Here is a 13,334-nt window from a genome sequence, read left to right on the forward strand (position 1 = left end):
ATGTCCTGTTATATATGTTGTGTATGTTTGATTGGTTAGTTATTTCTTCCATTAAAGGCCTCGTTGAAGAGCCAAGCTTTCACCTGCTTCTTGAAATAGATAGTCTTGTGTTAAGTGAAGCCTTTAAGGGAGTGCATTCCAGAGTGTGGAGGCTACTATGGAGAAGGCTCGCTGGTGGGTATAACATCGTGTGATGTCCTTAGGGGAGGGTGTGGTTAGAGATACTTCTTGGGAGGACCTTAGTGACCTTGGAGGTGTATATAGAGAGATCCTGTTCCAGTACTCTGGGCCATTTCCTTTGATAGCCTTGAACATCAGACAATAGAGTAAGAGTAGTCTAAGAAACCACATGCCGAAGGTCCTGAATCATATTTAAGGGTCTGCTTACTAAGTCGGGGGAGGGGGGGGGCTTGTCATCCCACCAACCTAAGGCCTGCCTGCAGGGGGGGTCCCAAAGGGGCCCCAAATGTTTTTGGCCCCAGAACTTGACTGAAATTGTCAAACAATCCCTGCAGGAGACTGGCCCCCTTGGCTAGCAGTATGGCCCCTAGGGGCCAGGATGCTCTTGTCAAGGGCCCCTTATGGGGACCTGGTGCTGCTGGGGGAGATGGAGGGGTTGCAGATGTTCCATTCAGCTCTGGGGAGTTTGGATGAGGACTTGGGAGTCCTTTCTGACTCTCGGTCCCTCTCATGTGATCCAGCTCTTCCATCTTGAGGAGCTCTCTTTTCTCGATGAAGTTACAGAGATGATGCTGAAGTCACCTGCTGCAGACCCCTTGGAGGGGGATTCTCTCTTGGAGGACCTTGCTGGGCCTTCAAAACATTTTCTGCTTTATAAGGCACTTAAACCCGCATGATGCTGGCAGAGTGGGAGGCTTAAGATGGGGCCCTCGATTGCCTTTGTTCCTTCGCTCCTGAGGAGGTGGAGAAGTACTGGGCATGCCGTGAGGTGGACACTCTCATGACAGCAGTCACCAAGGCGACCACTGTCCCTGTTCATGGTGGCTTAGCCTACAGGGAGCTCTACGATAAACAAGTGGAGCAGCAGTTGTGCATAGCCTAGGACATCCAAGCAGCCATCTGAGATGGCTGTGTTGTAGCAGCTGCTGGAGTCTGCAGAGGTTTTCCACCTAGAGTCTTGCAGCTGCTGGAATCTGCAGAGGTTTCCCACCTAGAGTGTTGTGCGGCCTTCTTGGTGGATGTCCTGTGCGATCTGGTCAGCTTGTCAGTGAGCTCAGCTATGGTGGGCTGTTACTGGCTGTGGCTCCACCACTAGCTGGTGGATACTGCCTCCACGAAGCTTCTTAGGTGTTCTTTTGAAGGCACTTGCTATTTGGGAAGGACCTGGAGAACCTTGTGAAAGATATGGGGGAGGCTAGACCCCTTGGCCTCACTGAGCTGAGTTCAGAGGGTTCCCAGTGGTCCTCCGCTTCCAGAGGTCACTCCAGGGGAGCAATTTATTTCTGGCCAGCCCGACGTGCTGCAACCTAGGTCTCCATGGAGGCCCTTTTGGTGGGGCTTCTTTTGGGGCCCGTGGAGAGCCGGTCCTTCAGGCCTTACAGGCTGAGCTCCCAACGAGGGTGCGCCAGGCCCTCTTGGTGGTGCGAGTGGGCCCACATCTCCTTAGGCCAGTGGGTTCTGGAGGTGGTCGAGAAAGGGATACTCCCTGGAGCTCACTTGCTCTATTCCTGTTACTTTCATGCCTTCCCCATATGGCTCAGAGCAAAATCACTGGGCTGTTGCACTTACTTTCAAGCACTTGTTGGAGCTTTGTGCTGTGGAGCCAGTGCCTTGCAAAGAGTATGGTTGGGGCCGTTACTCCATTTACTTTATGGTCCTCTAGAAGGACGGCTCATTCCGTCCCATTCTGGACCTGAAGGGGATCAATGCCTGCCTGCAGGTTCATAATTTTCACATGGAAACCCTCAGGTCAGTGATTGCCTCAGTTCGGCCAGATGAGTTCTTGACATCTGTGGACCTTGCAGTGACCTATTGTCACATTACCATTGCAGCTCTACAGGCATTATCTTCTCTTCTGTGTTCTTGGGCATCATTACTAATTTCGTGTCCTGCCCTTTCATTTGGCTATGGCTTCCCCCCCCCCCCCCCACACCTTTTCTAAGGTTATGATGGTGCTCGCTGCTTATCTGTGCTGCCAGGGGATCAGGATGTGGGTGACAAGCTGATTTGAGCAGACTCAGCAGTGGAGGGTCCTGGTGGGTGCTCTGTCCAGTTTTCAGGGTAAGGTGAAAGTCACCTCCCTGGCTTTGCATGTGGTGGTGTCCCGTTTCCTGAGGGGCATGGTGCATTTGCACTCCTTAATACCTCCTTTCCCTCGTCTTAGTCTGGCTCTCCGAATGCTGGGCAGGGCTCCATTTGAGCCTCTGCTTTTGGCCTGCATTAAAGTTAGGAAGACTGTCTTTCGGGTCGCCATTACCTTGGTTCGAAGAGTTTCGGAGCTACAGGTGCTGTCTTGTTGGGACCCATATCTCTCCATTGTGGAGGATTCAGTTCCTCTTCACATGTCCTCTTTCTTTAGATTGCTCTGTTCCATGTGAATCAGAAAGTTTGTTTGTCCTTCTTTGTGTAGGAGAGCTCTGCTCCTGCGGACCGGAGGCTCCACAGGCTGGATGTCCAGAGGACGCTGCTATGGTACCTGAAGGAGACAATTTTCGACTCTCAGATCACCTGTTTTTCTTTTCCATGGCCCAAGTAAGGGCCAGGTGGCCTCTAAGGTCTCCTTTACGAGATGGATCAAGGAGGCTATTAAAACCTCCTACATTTTGTAAGAATTATTTGGTGTCTCAGGCCTGAATGCCTACGCCACATCCTGGGTAGAAGCCTGGGAGGTGAATCCTGAAGAAATTTATAGGCAGTGATGTGTTTGTCGCACCATTCATTTGTCAAGCACTACAGATTGGATGTGGCGGTCAGGGTCTGTTTGGACTTTGGCAGGGCCATCATTTGGGGGGGGGGGGGGGTCGACTTATCTTCCCTTACCCAGTAGATCTGCTTCAGTACATTCCATTTGTGCAGAACACTGGAGCTGATGCTAAGGAAGGAGACATAAGCACTGCCATGCTGGGAAAAGACCAAAGGTCCATCAAGCCCAGCACTCTGTCTCCGACAGCGGCCAATCCAGGCCCCAAGAACCTGGCAAAAATCCCAAAATGTAATAACGATCAATGGACTTTTCCTTCAGAAATCTGTCCAGACCCTCTTTAAATTCAGCAAGGCCAGCTGCCGTCACTACCTTCTCCGACAATGAGTTCCAGAGTCTAACTACGCGCTGAGTAAAGATAAACTTTCTCCGATTTGTTTTAAACCTACCACATTCTAATTTCATCGTGTGTCCCCTGGTTCTATTATTGTTAGAAAGCGTAAACAAACGCTTCACATCTGTCCGCTCTATCCCGCTCATTATTTTGTAAACCTCTATCATATCACCTCTCAGCCGCCTTCTCTCCAGGCTAAAGAGTCCTAGCCGTCTTAACCTCTCCTCATAGGGTAGTCGTCCCATCCCTTTTATCATTTTTGTTGCCCTTCTCTGCACCTTCTCCAATTCCTTTATATCTTTTTTGAGATGAGGCCACCAGAAACTGCTGACAGAAACTGAAGATGAAGCTTGGCCCAGTGGCAAATCTGCGCGGCCTGCGCTGCTAGTGCTATGCACTGAGTGCCTCCTTGGCGATTTATGTAGGCCACTGCTGTTGTGTTGCCCGACAGAACTCTGACAGCCAATCCTTCCAGGGTCAATTGAAAGGCCAGAAGCGCCTGGAAAATCGATTTCAACTCCAAGCGATTGATGGACCACTCCGACTCCTTGGGTGTCCAAAGATCCTGGGCATGCTTTCCCCAGCAATGTGCACCCCAGCCCTTCAGGCTGGCATCTGTTACCACCAGGCACCAATCGGGGAGCGTTAGCGGCATTCCTCACCGTAGCATGCTGTCAGAGTCACCACTCCATACTGAGCCGGGCCGCAGGGAGCCACGTGAGTCTGCATTGATAATCCTGAGATATTGGCGACCATAGTTGAAGCAGGGAACACTGCAGAGGTCTCAGGTGCGCTCTCGCCCATGGCACCACTTCCAAAGTGGCCGTCATCGACCCCAACAGCTGGACAATGTCCCAAGCTAAGAAGGCGAACAGAATGTTGAGTATTATTAGAAAAGGGATGGAAACCAAGCATGAGGATGTTATAATGCCGTTATATCGCTCCATGGTGCGACTGCACCTGGAGTATTGTGTTCAGGATTTGGCTCCAATGTGAGGCTTGGTGTGCTTCTAAAGCGATTACTCCCATGCGGGCTTCTGTCTTGCCGATACTTGACTTTTTGCAGGATGGTTTACAAAAAGGCTTGGCCTATAATTCCCTGCGTGTTCAAGTGGCAGCCTTAGCATGTTTTCGAGGGAAGGTCGCTGGCCTCTCTCTGGCTGCTTGCCTGGATGTGACACAGTTTCTTAGAGGGGTGCTTCAGCTCCGTCCTCCCATGCGGGCTCAGTGTCCGGCCTGGAACCTGGGGTTAGTTTTAAAGGCCCTTTAGTGTTCGCCCTTCGAGCCGCTCAGGCAAGCTTCGGAGAAGGATGTGACCTTAAAGACGGTCTTTTTGGTGGTCATGACATCGGCGAGACGGATATCTGAGCTCCAGGCGCTGTCCTGTCGAGACCCATTTCTGCAATTCTCAGGGTCTGAAGTAATGGTACATACGGTGCCTTCCTTCATGCCTAAGGTGGTTTCAGCGTTTCACCTAAACCAGCCTATTTTCCTGCCCTCCTTTTCTAAAGAGGAGTTTCCAGAAGCCTATGGGCAGTTGCACCTTCTGGATGTGCGAAGGGCTCTGTTGCAATATCTGCGCATGTCAAATGCCTTCAGGACCTCTGACCATCTTTTTGTTTTTTTGTCAAGTCCGCGCAGAGGGTCTCCAGCGTCTAAGGCCATTGTAGCCCATTGGCTCAAAGAAGCTATCTTTTCAGCATATCTGCTATCTGGCTGGCCTCCGCCTGAAGCCTTTAAGGCACATTCCACAAGAGCGATTTCCTCTTCTTGGGCTGAAACTGGAGCACTCTCTCTTCAAGAGATATGTAGTGCAGCTACTTGGGCTTCTAAGCTCTCTTTTGCCCGACATTACAGGCTGGATGTGGCTGCCAGGAGGGACGCACATTTTGGAGCACAAGTGCTGGCGCGTGGTGTGGCTTGTTCCCACCCTATCTAGGGATTGCTTTGATGCATCCCACTCGTAATGGATTCATCTGCTTGATGACAAGGAAGGGAAAATTAGGTTCTTACTTTGGTAATTTTCTTTCCTTTAGTCATAGCAGATGAATCCATGAGCCCTCTCTCAGTGGTTTATTATGTGATTTCTGTTACTTTATGTTCAGTTTTTCCTGTAGATATGTTCCCTCATTGGGAGAAGTTGGAAAACAGTCTTCAGGATTTCTGTTCAGTTACAGGAGAATGAGTCCATTCCCTCCTTTGACTTATAGCTCCAGTTTTGGGGCGTTCATCCGCTGTGAGGAAAGTTCATGTTATTATGCTTTGCGGTGTAACACTGCTTTGGAAGCTTCAAATACTGATGAGGCAGATGGAGCTAGCTGGCCATGAGGCACTATGGTTTTTCAGTGCTCTCTATCTCCCCCTGCTGGTTGATGGACACAACCCACTCTTAATGGATTCATCTGCTATGACTAAAGGAAAGAAAATTACCAAGGTAAGAACCTAATTTTCCCATTTAAGCATGCTATTTTCTCTGATCATAGGGTAAAACTGTGGGAGGATATCCTCCCTTGCTTGTTTGACAGGTCCAGGCTGTCAAAAGCCCAGACTTGTCGAACCCAGGGACTGGAGGTCTGTGGGATCCCCAGACCCCCCTGCAATGCAAGACCCTGGTGGTCTAGTGCCCCCCCCAATCCCCACACCCCTATCCCAAGCCACGACACAGGCCAGTCCCCGCCCCCCGACACCCCCCCAACATAAGTTCATGGTGGGCTGAAGTTTTCATTTATATGATGGTGAAGCCCTGTCCAGTGCATTCCAGGATGCACTGGGCAGGGCTGGGAGTTGCCATTTTCAAGTTGGCACTGGAAGAGTGTACTACTCCCTCCTCCGCCGCTCAGGTACAGAGGGGGCAGGGAAGGGGGACCGCTAGACCAACAAGTTGGGGGAGCTTGAATTCGCGGCCTCTGGGCCACCAGGCCTTTTTTTATTGGGGTGAAGGGTGCTGGAGATCCACTGGTTCTCAGCCTCCCGTGAACTTGTGTCAGGGGAGGAGGTTGGGGGGCCTGGAGGGTCCGCTGGTCCTCCAGCCCCTGTATCGCTTGCTTGGAGTGGTGGGGGTCGGGGTTCCTGTGTGTGTGTGGGGTTCAGGTGCTTCTGTGGAAGGGTTCTATTGGGGGGTGGGGGGCCTGCTAGCATGCAAATGCATGCTGGACAGGGCTCACCATTCCTCCTCAATGTTCTGCAAACCCTAACGCCAGCTCTGAGCTTCCGTAGGGTTTGGCACGCTGCCCGCTGATCATTGGGGAAGAATAATAAGGTACCTGTTTAGCATGCATTTGTATGCTACTTGTGGTCAGAGCCCGTGAGCGCGTAGCAAACGCAGGTGCTAGTAAGGCACTAATAACCTCTAGCGCCCACGTTTGCTTCTGATCATCGATCTGTAAGTGACAGTTCAGCAGGAATAGGGAACAGAAAGTGGTGAGGAGGGGTATGTTGGGAAAAGCATGCCTCATGGAATTATTTCCAAACCCTATGTATTTTGTGTTTATAAAAGTCTGTCTGTGACCAAGAAAGGAGAGCATAGAGGAGGGTAATTTGTAAGGTGCGATTTTCTAGCCAGTGTGTTGTAGTGAATCAGTTTTTGTATGCTGTCACTGAGCTGCTTTTCCCGCTGTTTTTCCTCCATGCAAATGCTGATCCTGTTCTGTTAAAATTTCAGAGACTATTTTATTTTTTAATGTCTTACATATAATTTCTTTACAACATTCCGTTCGGTTGGAAAGAAAATCATGTAGAGCATGGTTCATTGAATTCCTTCCAATCCATGTGTGTGTGTGTATCTCTGTATACGTGTGTCTGACCTAGAAGGTCGGAGCAGTTTGAAGGGAATGGTACCCAAGCATTCTGTTTGGAAAGAAGAAAATGTAACTAAGTGTGATTAATATATTAAGCCATTAGGTGCTGCTGTCATCAGATTTGAAAGGATGGATTTTACATTTTAACCGGAGAGTGCCACTGTCCCAGGGCAACAGTTATGGTCGTTCTTCACCACCATTAGTTGGCAGTAAACATAACCAGTAGCAAACTACACAGTTTAGGGTGTTTGTTGTATGTATTTCTGTTACTAGGAAAGTAGATGAGAGGGGGAAAGATGGTGTGAAAGGAGCAATTCTCTAAGCTGCAGTGTTTGTGTATCAGAGTTTCTATACTGCAGAAGATGGAACTATTTCTCCCATAGAAATACGCAGAGGGTTTTTTTGAGGGGGAGGGGGGGGTGGTATTTTTCTGCTGTCTGATCTTGCCCATTTGTGAACTTGTCTTTTCACCATGTTTTCCATGCTGCATTTGGTCCTGCTCCATTAAAATTTCAGGGAGTTATTTTATTGACACAAATGAGTAGAAATTCTTGACCCCTTTGTGTATTTTTTTTTCAACATCCATTGGGTCAGAAAGAACAAAAAAAGTTGTACTGACCTATGCAATGTCACAAGTATTGAGGGTGGGAGAAGTGAGGTTTACAGTCTGACTTCTCTTGTTCTCATCCAGGTGTTCTAATCTTTACTGCCACTAGTCCTGCTTCAGCCTTTATTTTGTTTGTTTTTCCTAAGAAGCCATGGTAATTTACACCTACAGGCCAAGACTTGCGTCATTGTGTGTGTGCTGAAGAGACAGTCTAGGGGAATAAGCTTCAGGGCTTTTCTTCAGCCTAGATTAATCAAAATCTTTTCTAATTTTTCTTCTCAGTATTATCTTTGGGGAACAGATGATAGCACTGCCTACGATCTGGCAGGTTCTGTGCAAGAGCTCATACAATTCAGGCAGTGTATCTTTTTAAATTGGACTCCTTGTAGGCTGTGATAGTTTTTTTTGGAATCAACATCATTACTCAGATGCTATGCATCACCTGTATCCCAACTTCAGATTTTCTGTTAAATGTTCTAAGTGCTGGAATTGGATGGAGCCAAACTGCATTAGATTAGGAGTAAGAGTCTATTGACCAGGATTGATTTCCTCTTGGCGTAAGAGAATTTTTGGGGTAATTGACCACTTTTGCTTAGCTTGATAGGTTAGTTTTAACCAAATTTTACTTTACTGAAGAATGCAGGTAATAAAAAGAACATATTTATCCCGTTGTCTGGGTACAACAAATAAACTTAAATATTCATATAAAAGAACTTTGAAATAAGGGGCCCTGTTTACAAAGGCACAGTAGCATTTTTAGCGCATGCTAACAATGTAGATGCCCATATTATTCCTTTGGGCATCTACACGGTTAGTGCGTGCTAAAAATGCTAGCACACCTTTGAAAACAGGGCCCAAGGAGGTTTTTTAGAAACTTTTTATTTTTTGCAGCTACTACAAAACTTGTTTTTTAAGCTCCCTGCTCTCTTTCTTGTTAGGCTGCTTATGTAGATAGATATAGATTCTTTATTTATCAGTTTCTATAAAGAAACAAAACATTTAGCATAAAATCAAGGAATTCTTAACCAGCAATATTGATAAAGTCAAGTCCACATTAATGGGAGCATTGGCAAACAAAAAAAGAAATTAGGAAAAAAGGTACCAATATTAGTACCATAAAAAAAGCTATTTAATTCCAACTCAGTCCTTTCCTACATTAGCTCCTGAAGCTGATTCTTTCTGTATCAAGAAATTTTCTAAATGGCCAGGATCTTGAAGCGTTGTCAAAAACACTTGCATGGGAACATCAAATAAAATGTAGCTCCCAATTCAAGGAGGCACAGCTTCATTTCTAGAAATATTTTACATCTAACCTGCATGACCCTAACCAGAGCAGAGAAGATTTACACGTTTTGGCCACAATATAAAAGTCTTATTTTTCAAATAAACTCGCATAATCATAATTGTATCTGTTTTTGAAAACAAAGTCAGCAAAAGAATAGCATGATGCGTGAACTCGTTCTGAGAAGTTTCTAGAAATGTTTGTAAAATTAAATTCAGCTTCAGAGCCCAAACATCAAATGCTTCTCCCTCAGGTTTCTGAATAAGTTTTCTCTGTGGTATATAATATACATTTGAAAAATGTAATGAATCAGCTACAGATTAAGCTAACACCTCCTTTTGTACTTATGAAGCAATATTTTTGGAGACAACAAATGAGTAACAGGAAAATTAAGAATCCTAAAATTCTTACTTTTATACATTTTCTCCAAAACTTCACATTTGTTATGTAATGCCAGACTGTCCTTGATACCCTCAGAAGATGCCACCTGAAGTGTAACCACCTTAGGCACAATAGTCTGAAGGCGTCAAGCACAGTCTAGCATACCAAGGTCTAACTGTTGAAATTTTAGCTGCCTGCTCTGAATAAACACAAAGCTGAGTAATAGCGTTCTGTAGTATATTCTCAACCGTTGTTAATGACTTTCATACATCAGACAAAGATATATCCATAGGAGCCTTTACCTCTAGCCCAGAACTCAAAACTGGGTGTGCCACAGGGTCCGGTATATTAACACCGCCACTTCCAAGGGAAGAATTTGTTGCGGACTCTTTGTCAACAGCTCCTGAGGAAAGAGACCCTTCTTGGGAAGACTTATCCTCTGGATGAACTACAAAGGAGGACACTGGAAGAGGGAGGAGTTGAGGGACCTTTTGGCTCCAGAAGAAAATAATGGTGTGGAAGGTAATGGCTTTTGAACTCAGAGGCAAAACTTGCGCCAGTAAATGTTTATCCATAGGACCAGCGACAGTCTTATCCTTAAACGTGGGCACAGTTTTCTTCACCTTGCTCTTTCTACTGATAATTACTTCAAGCAATTAAATACTCAGTATTGAAGAAAAACACACAAGGAGAATCTCCGGCCTCTATGGGCTCCAAAGGGGCATGCCCCGCCCCTGCAGCCAAATGCTGCAAGTGCTGCTGCGCTTTAGCGGTTCCGGTATGGATCTCCTGCCAGTGTCAGGGGGGTCCCACAAGCAGGTGTCACTGCAGTGCCTGTCCCTCAAAGTGCTGGCTCCTACCAGGTCATGCGCCTGTCTCAGCTCACAGGTTCATTAGCTCCCTGTTAGGCTGCTTTTAAATTGTTAATAATATAACCATGTTGATCTGCTTCTGTGGAAAATGGTGATCAGACTAATGGCCTGCTCTCTGCATGAACCATCATCTCCTGATCCCCTTTCTTCCCTAAAGCCAAGCATGATTTAGATTGCCTACCTTATCCTGGCTTTGGAGTATAGCCTTCCAACATAGTAAAGAACCAAACCCCAATCCTGCAGCTTTTAGTACCTCTAGCTTCACATCTTTATTTATTGAACATATTTATAGACCGCTTAATTACAGAAAAAACATACAAAGCAAAATACAGTAAAATACTTGCATCAGAACTGCGCCACTGTAACAGCCATTTTTACATAAATGCTTCAACAAATAAAGAAGTCTTTAATAATCATTTAAACTGCAAAATTTCAGAGCACAATCTCAATTGGCCTTTTAAAATGTTCCATAGCTATACCCCAGCCACAGAAAAAGCGGCAGATCTAGTCTCATAATTTCTTGTGTGGACACCACATCAGATGACAAATGCATTGTCGTCTTGGATCTCAAACTCCTAACAGGATGACACACAACAAAACTATCTTTCAAGTACTTTGGTGCAGATCTATAAATAGCCTAATGCACATAATAAAGAACTTTAAAATGTATTCTACTCTGCACTGCCAACCAGTGTAACTGTCTCAAAATTGGAGTAATATGTGTTGCCTGAGTTACCAACCTAGCAGCAGCATTTTAGACTAACGACAATGCACTAACCCTGGTCTTTGCCATTCCAAGATAAAGAGCATTGCATTAGTTCAATTGTGATAGCACCATACTCTGGATAACCTTATGAAAATCATAGGGCGTCAGCATTGGTTTAAGTCTGAACAATAATCGAAACTGAGAAAAACAAGTCTGAAAGACATTTATAACCTGATCTTTCATTGACATCCCAGAACCTAATAAAATAACCTCATAACATGCTGTACAGGCAGTTTAATCCCCTGAAGTTCAAAAAAGTGGGATAACACTCCTGCATTATTTTCTCAACAATCATCATCTCAGACTTTCCAACATTCAGCAACAAACTGTGCTGACGCATCCACACATTAATCTCATCCATGTACAACTGTAATTGGACTTCAGGAACAACACCTCAAGAGGAAATAAGGAAAAAGAATTGGATATTGTCCACATTGAGATGATAGCCAGCACTCTGTTTTCAAAAAACATCCCCAAAGAAGACATATAGACATTAAGTAATAATGCCGAGAAGGCCAAACCTAGAGGAACACCTCTATACAAAAATACTTCCTGAGAAACATGTCCCCTACTGCGCACACTCAATCTACGCCCCGCTAAGTATGTTGAAATCGAATCAAACAATGATCCGCCCATTCCTAATCTGGCCAGTTTTGTCAGAACTAACTGAATATCCACTGTAAACTCTTTTACTGTCCAGCATATACAGTTGTTGACTTTTTCTGTCTTGTCCCACTGATGTTCAGTGGATATGATAATCAGTGCAAGTTCTCACTGGTGCTTGGATCAACCTTGCTATTATTACTACTATTATTTTTTTAAAGATCATAATTATTTATATTCTCCATCTTCGCTTATACCATTCACTGTCAATTAAAATGTTCTATTTTGTATTGTATTGACATTGTAAGTAGTATACTATGAGGTGTATTTTCAAAGCACTTAGACTTACAAAGTTCCATAGTAACCTATGGAACTTTGTAAGTCTAAGTGCTTTGGAAATGAGCCATACTTTGTGTTGTTACTTGAATATTTTTACTGCTGTAATTGCCTATTGCTCATGTTTGATTTATTCTTACTGTACACCATCTTGAGTGAATTCCTTCAAAAAGACCCTAATAAATAAAATATTGGGTCAGACCCAAGGTCTACCAAGCCTAGCATCCGGTTTCTAACAATGACCAATCCAGGACACAAGTACCTGACATAATCCTAGAAAGTAGAATTCCTTGTTACTTGAACCCAAGAATACGTAGTAGCTATCCCAAGTCTGCCTAGCTGCTAATGGGGTTATTGATCTTTATAAAACCAGCTGTGTTAACTTCTTTCATCATACCTTCTGGCAACAAATTCTACAGTATAATTTGTACATTGAGTGAAATAATATATGCTCCAATTAGTTTTAAATGTTTCTTATTGATGGGTTTTCCCTTAGTCTTAGTACCATTCAACGTAGTAAATAACCTTTTCTTTATTACTCCTACTGTTCCATTTGTGATTTTTATAGACGTTTATCATGTTTCCTTTCAGCTGTCTCTTGTCCATGCTGAAGAGTCCCAACCTCTTGAACCTTTCTCTATAGGAGGCCTTTTCATCCCCTTTATCATTTTGGTTGCCCTTCTTTAAACCTTTTTCAGTTCCAGAATATACTTCGTAAGATGACACACAAAATATTCATAGTGAGATTGTACCATGGATCAATAAAACGGCATTATGATGTTTGCTGTTTTATTTTCAGTGCCTTTCTTAATAATTCCTAGAGTTCCCACTGAAGTGAGGATTTCATCTTATTATCCACAATGACTCCATGATCCTTTTCCTGAACCCAGCTCTGTTTACCTATGATTTGGATTTTTACTTTTGTGCATCACTTTGCATTTGTCCACATTATATTTCATCTGCTGCCCAGTGCCTCAGTTTTGTACTGTCCTTTTCCAGTGGTTGAGAATTTTGAAGAGTTGTGTCATTTGCAAATTTGATTGTCTCACTTGTTTTCCTTTTCTAGATCATTTAGAAATATATTAAAAAGCATCAATCTCGGTACAGATTGCTGGGCCACTCTACCATTCACCTTTCTCCACTGAGAAAATTGCAATGGAACCCCTTTCTTCTGTAGAACAACACAGCGTGTTTTGTTCCTGTTACTTCCCTATCCCAAAGAAGGCAGGATGACTGCACTCCATCCAAGATCTCTAGGATCTCAACAAATTGATTTTTGAAAGAAAATTTTAAGATGACCTTGCTATGGACGATCCTTCCCTTTCTTTAATAAAGGAGCAAGCGTGTAGCCAGACCTCGGGTCTTGAGGGACCTGAACATAAAGTAGGGGGGAGGGGGAACTTTGCCCTTCCCAG

The 13,334-nt window shown here is 44.8% G+C and overlaps 1 protein-coding gene across 4 annotated transcripts in view; it reads left to right on the plus strand.

Annotated features, from left to right (window-relative positions):
* Positions 1–13,334, plus strand: part of ACVR1 (activin A receptor type 1) — a 210,513-nt gene that overhangs the window by 92,122 nt on the left and 105,057 nt on the right. The gene's annotated exons all lie outside the window — the stretch shown is intronic.

Source organism: Microcaecilia unicolor, chromosome 7, assembly GCF_901765095.1.
Source record: "Microcaecilia unicolor chromosome 7, aMicUni1.1, whole genome shotgun sequence".
In the NCBI taxonomy this organism is placed as follows: domain Eukaryota; kingdom Metazoa; phylum Chordata; class Amphibia; order Gymnophiona; family Siphonopidae; genus Microcaecilia; species Microcaecilia unicolor.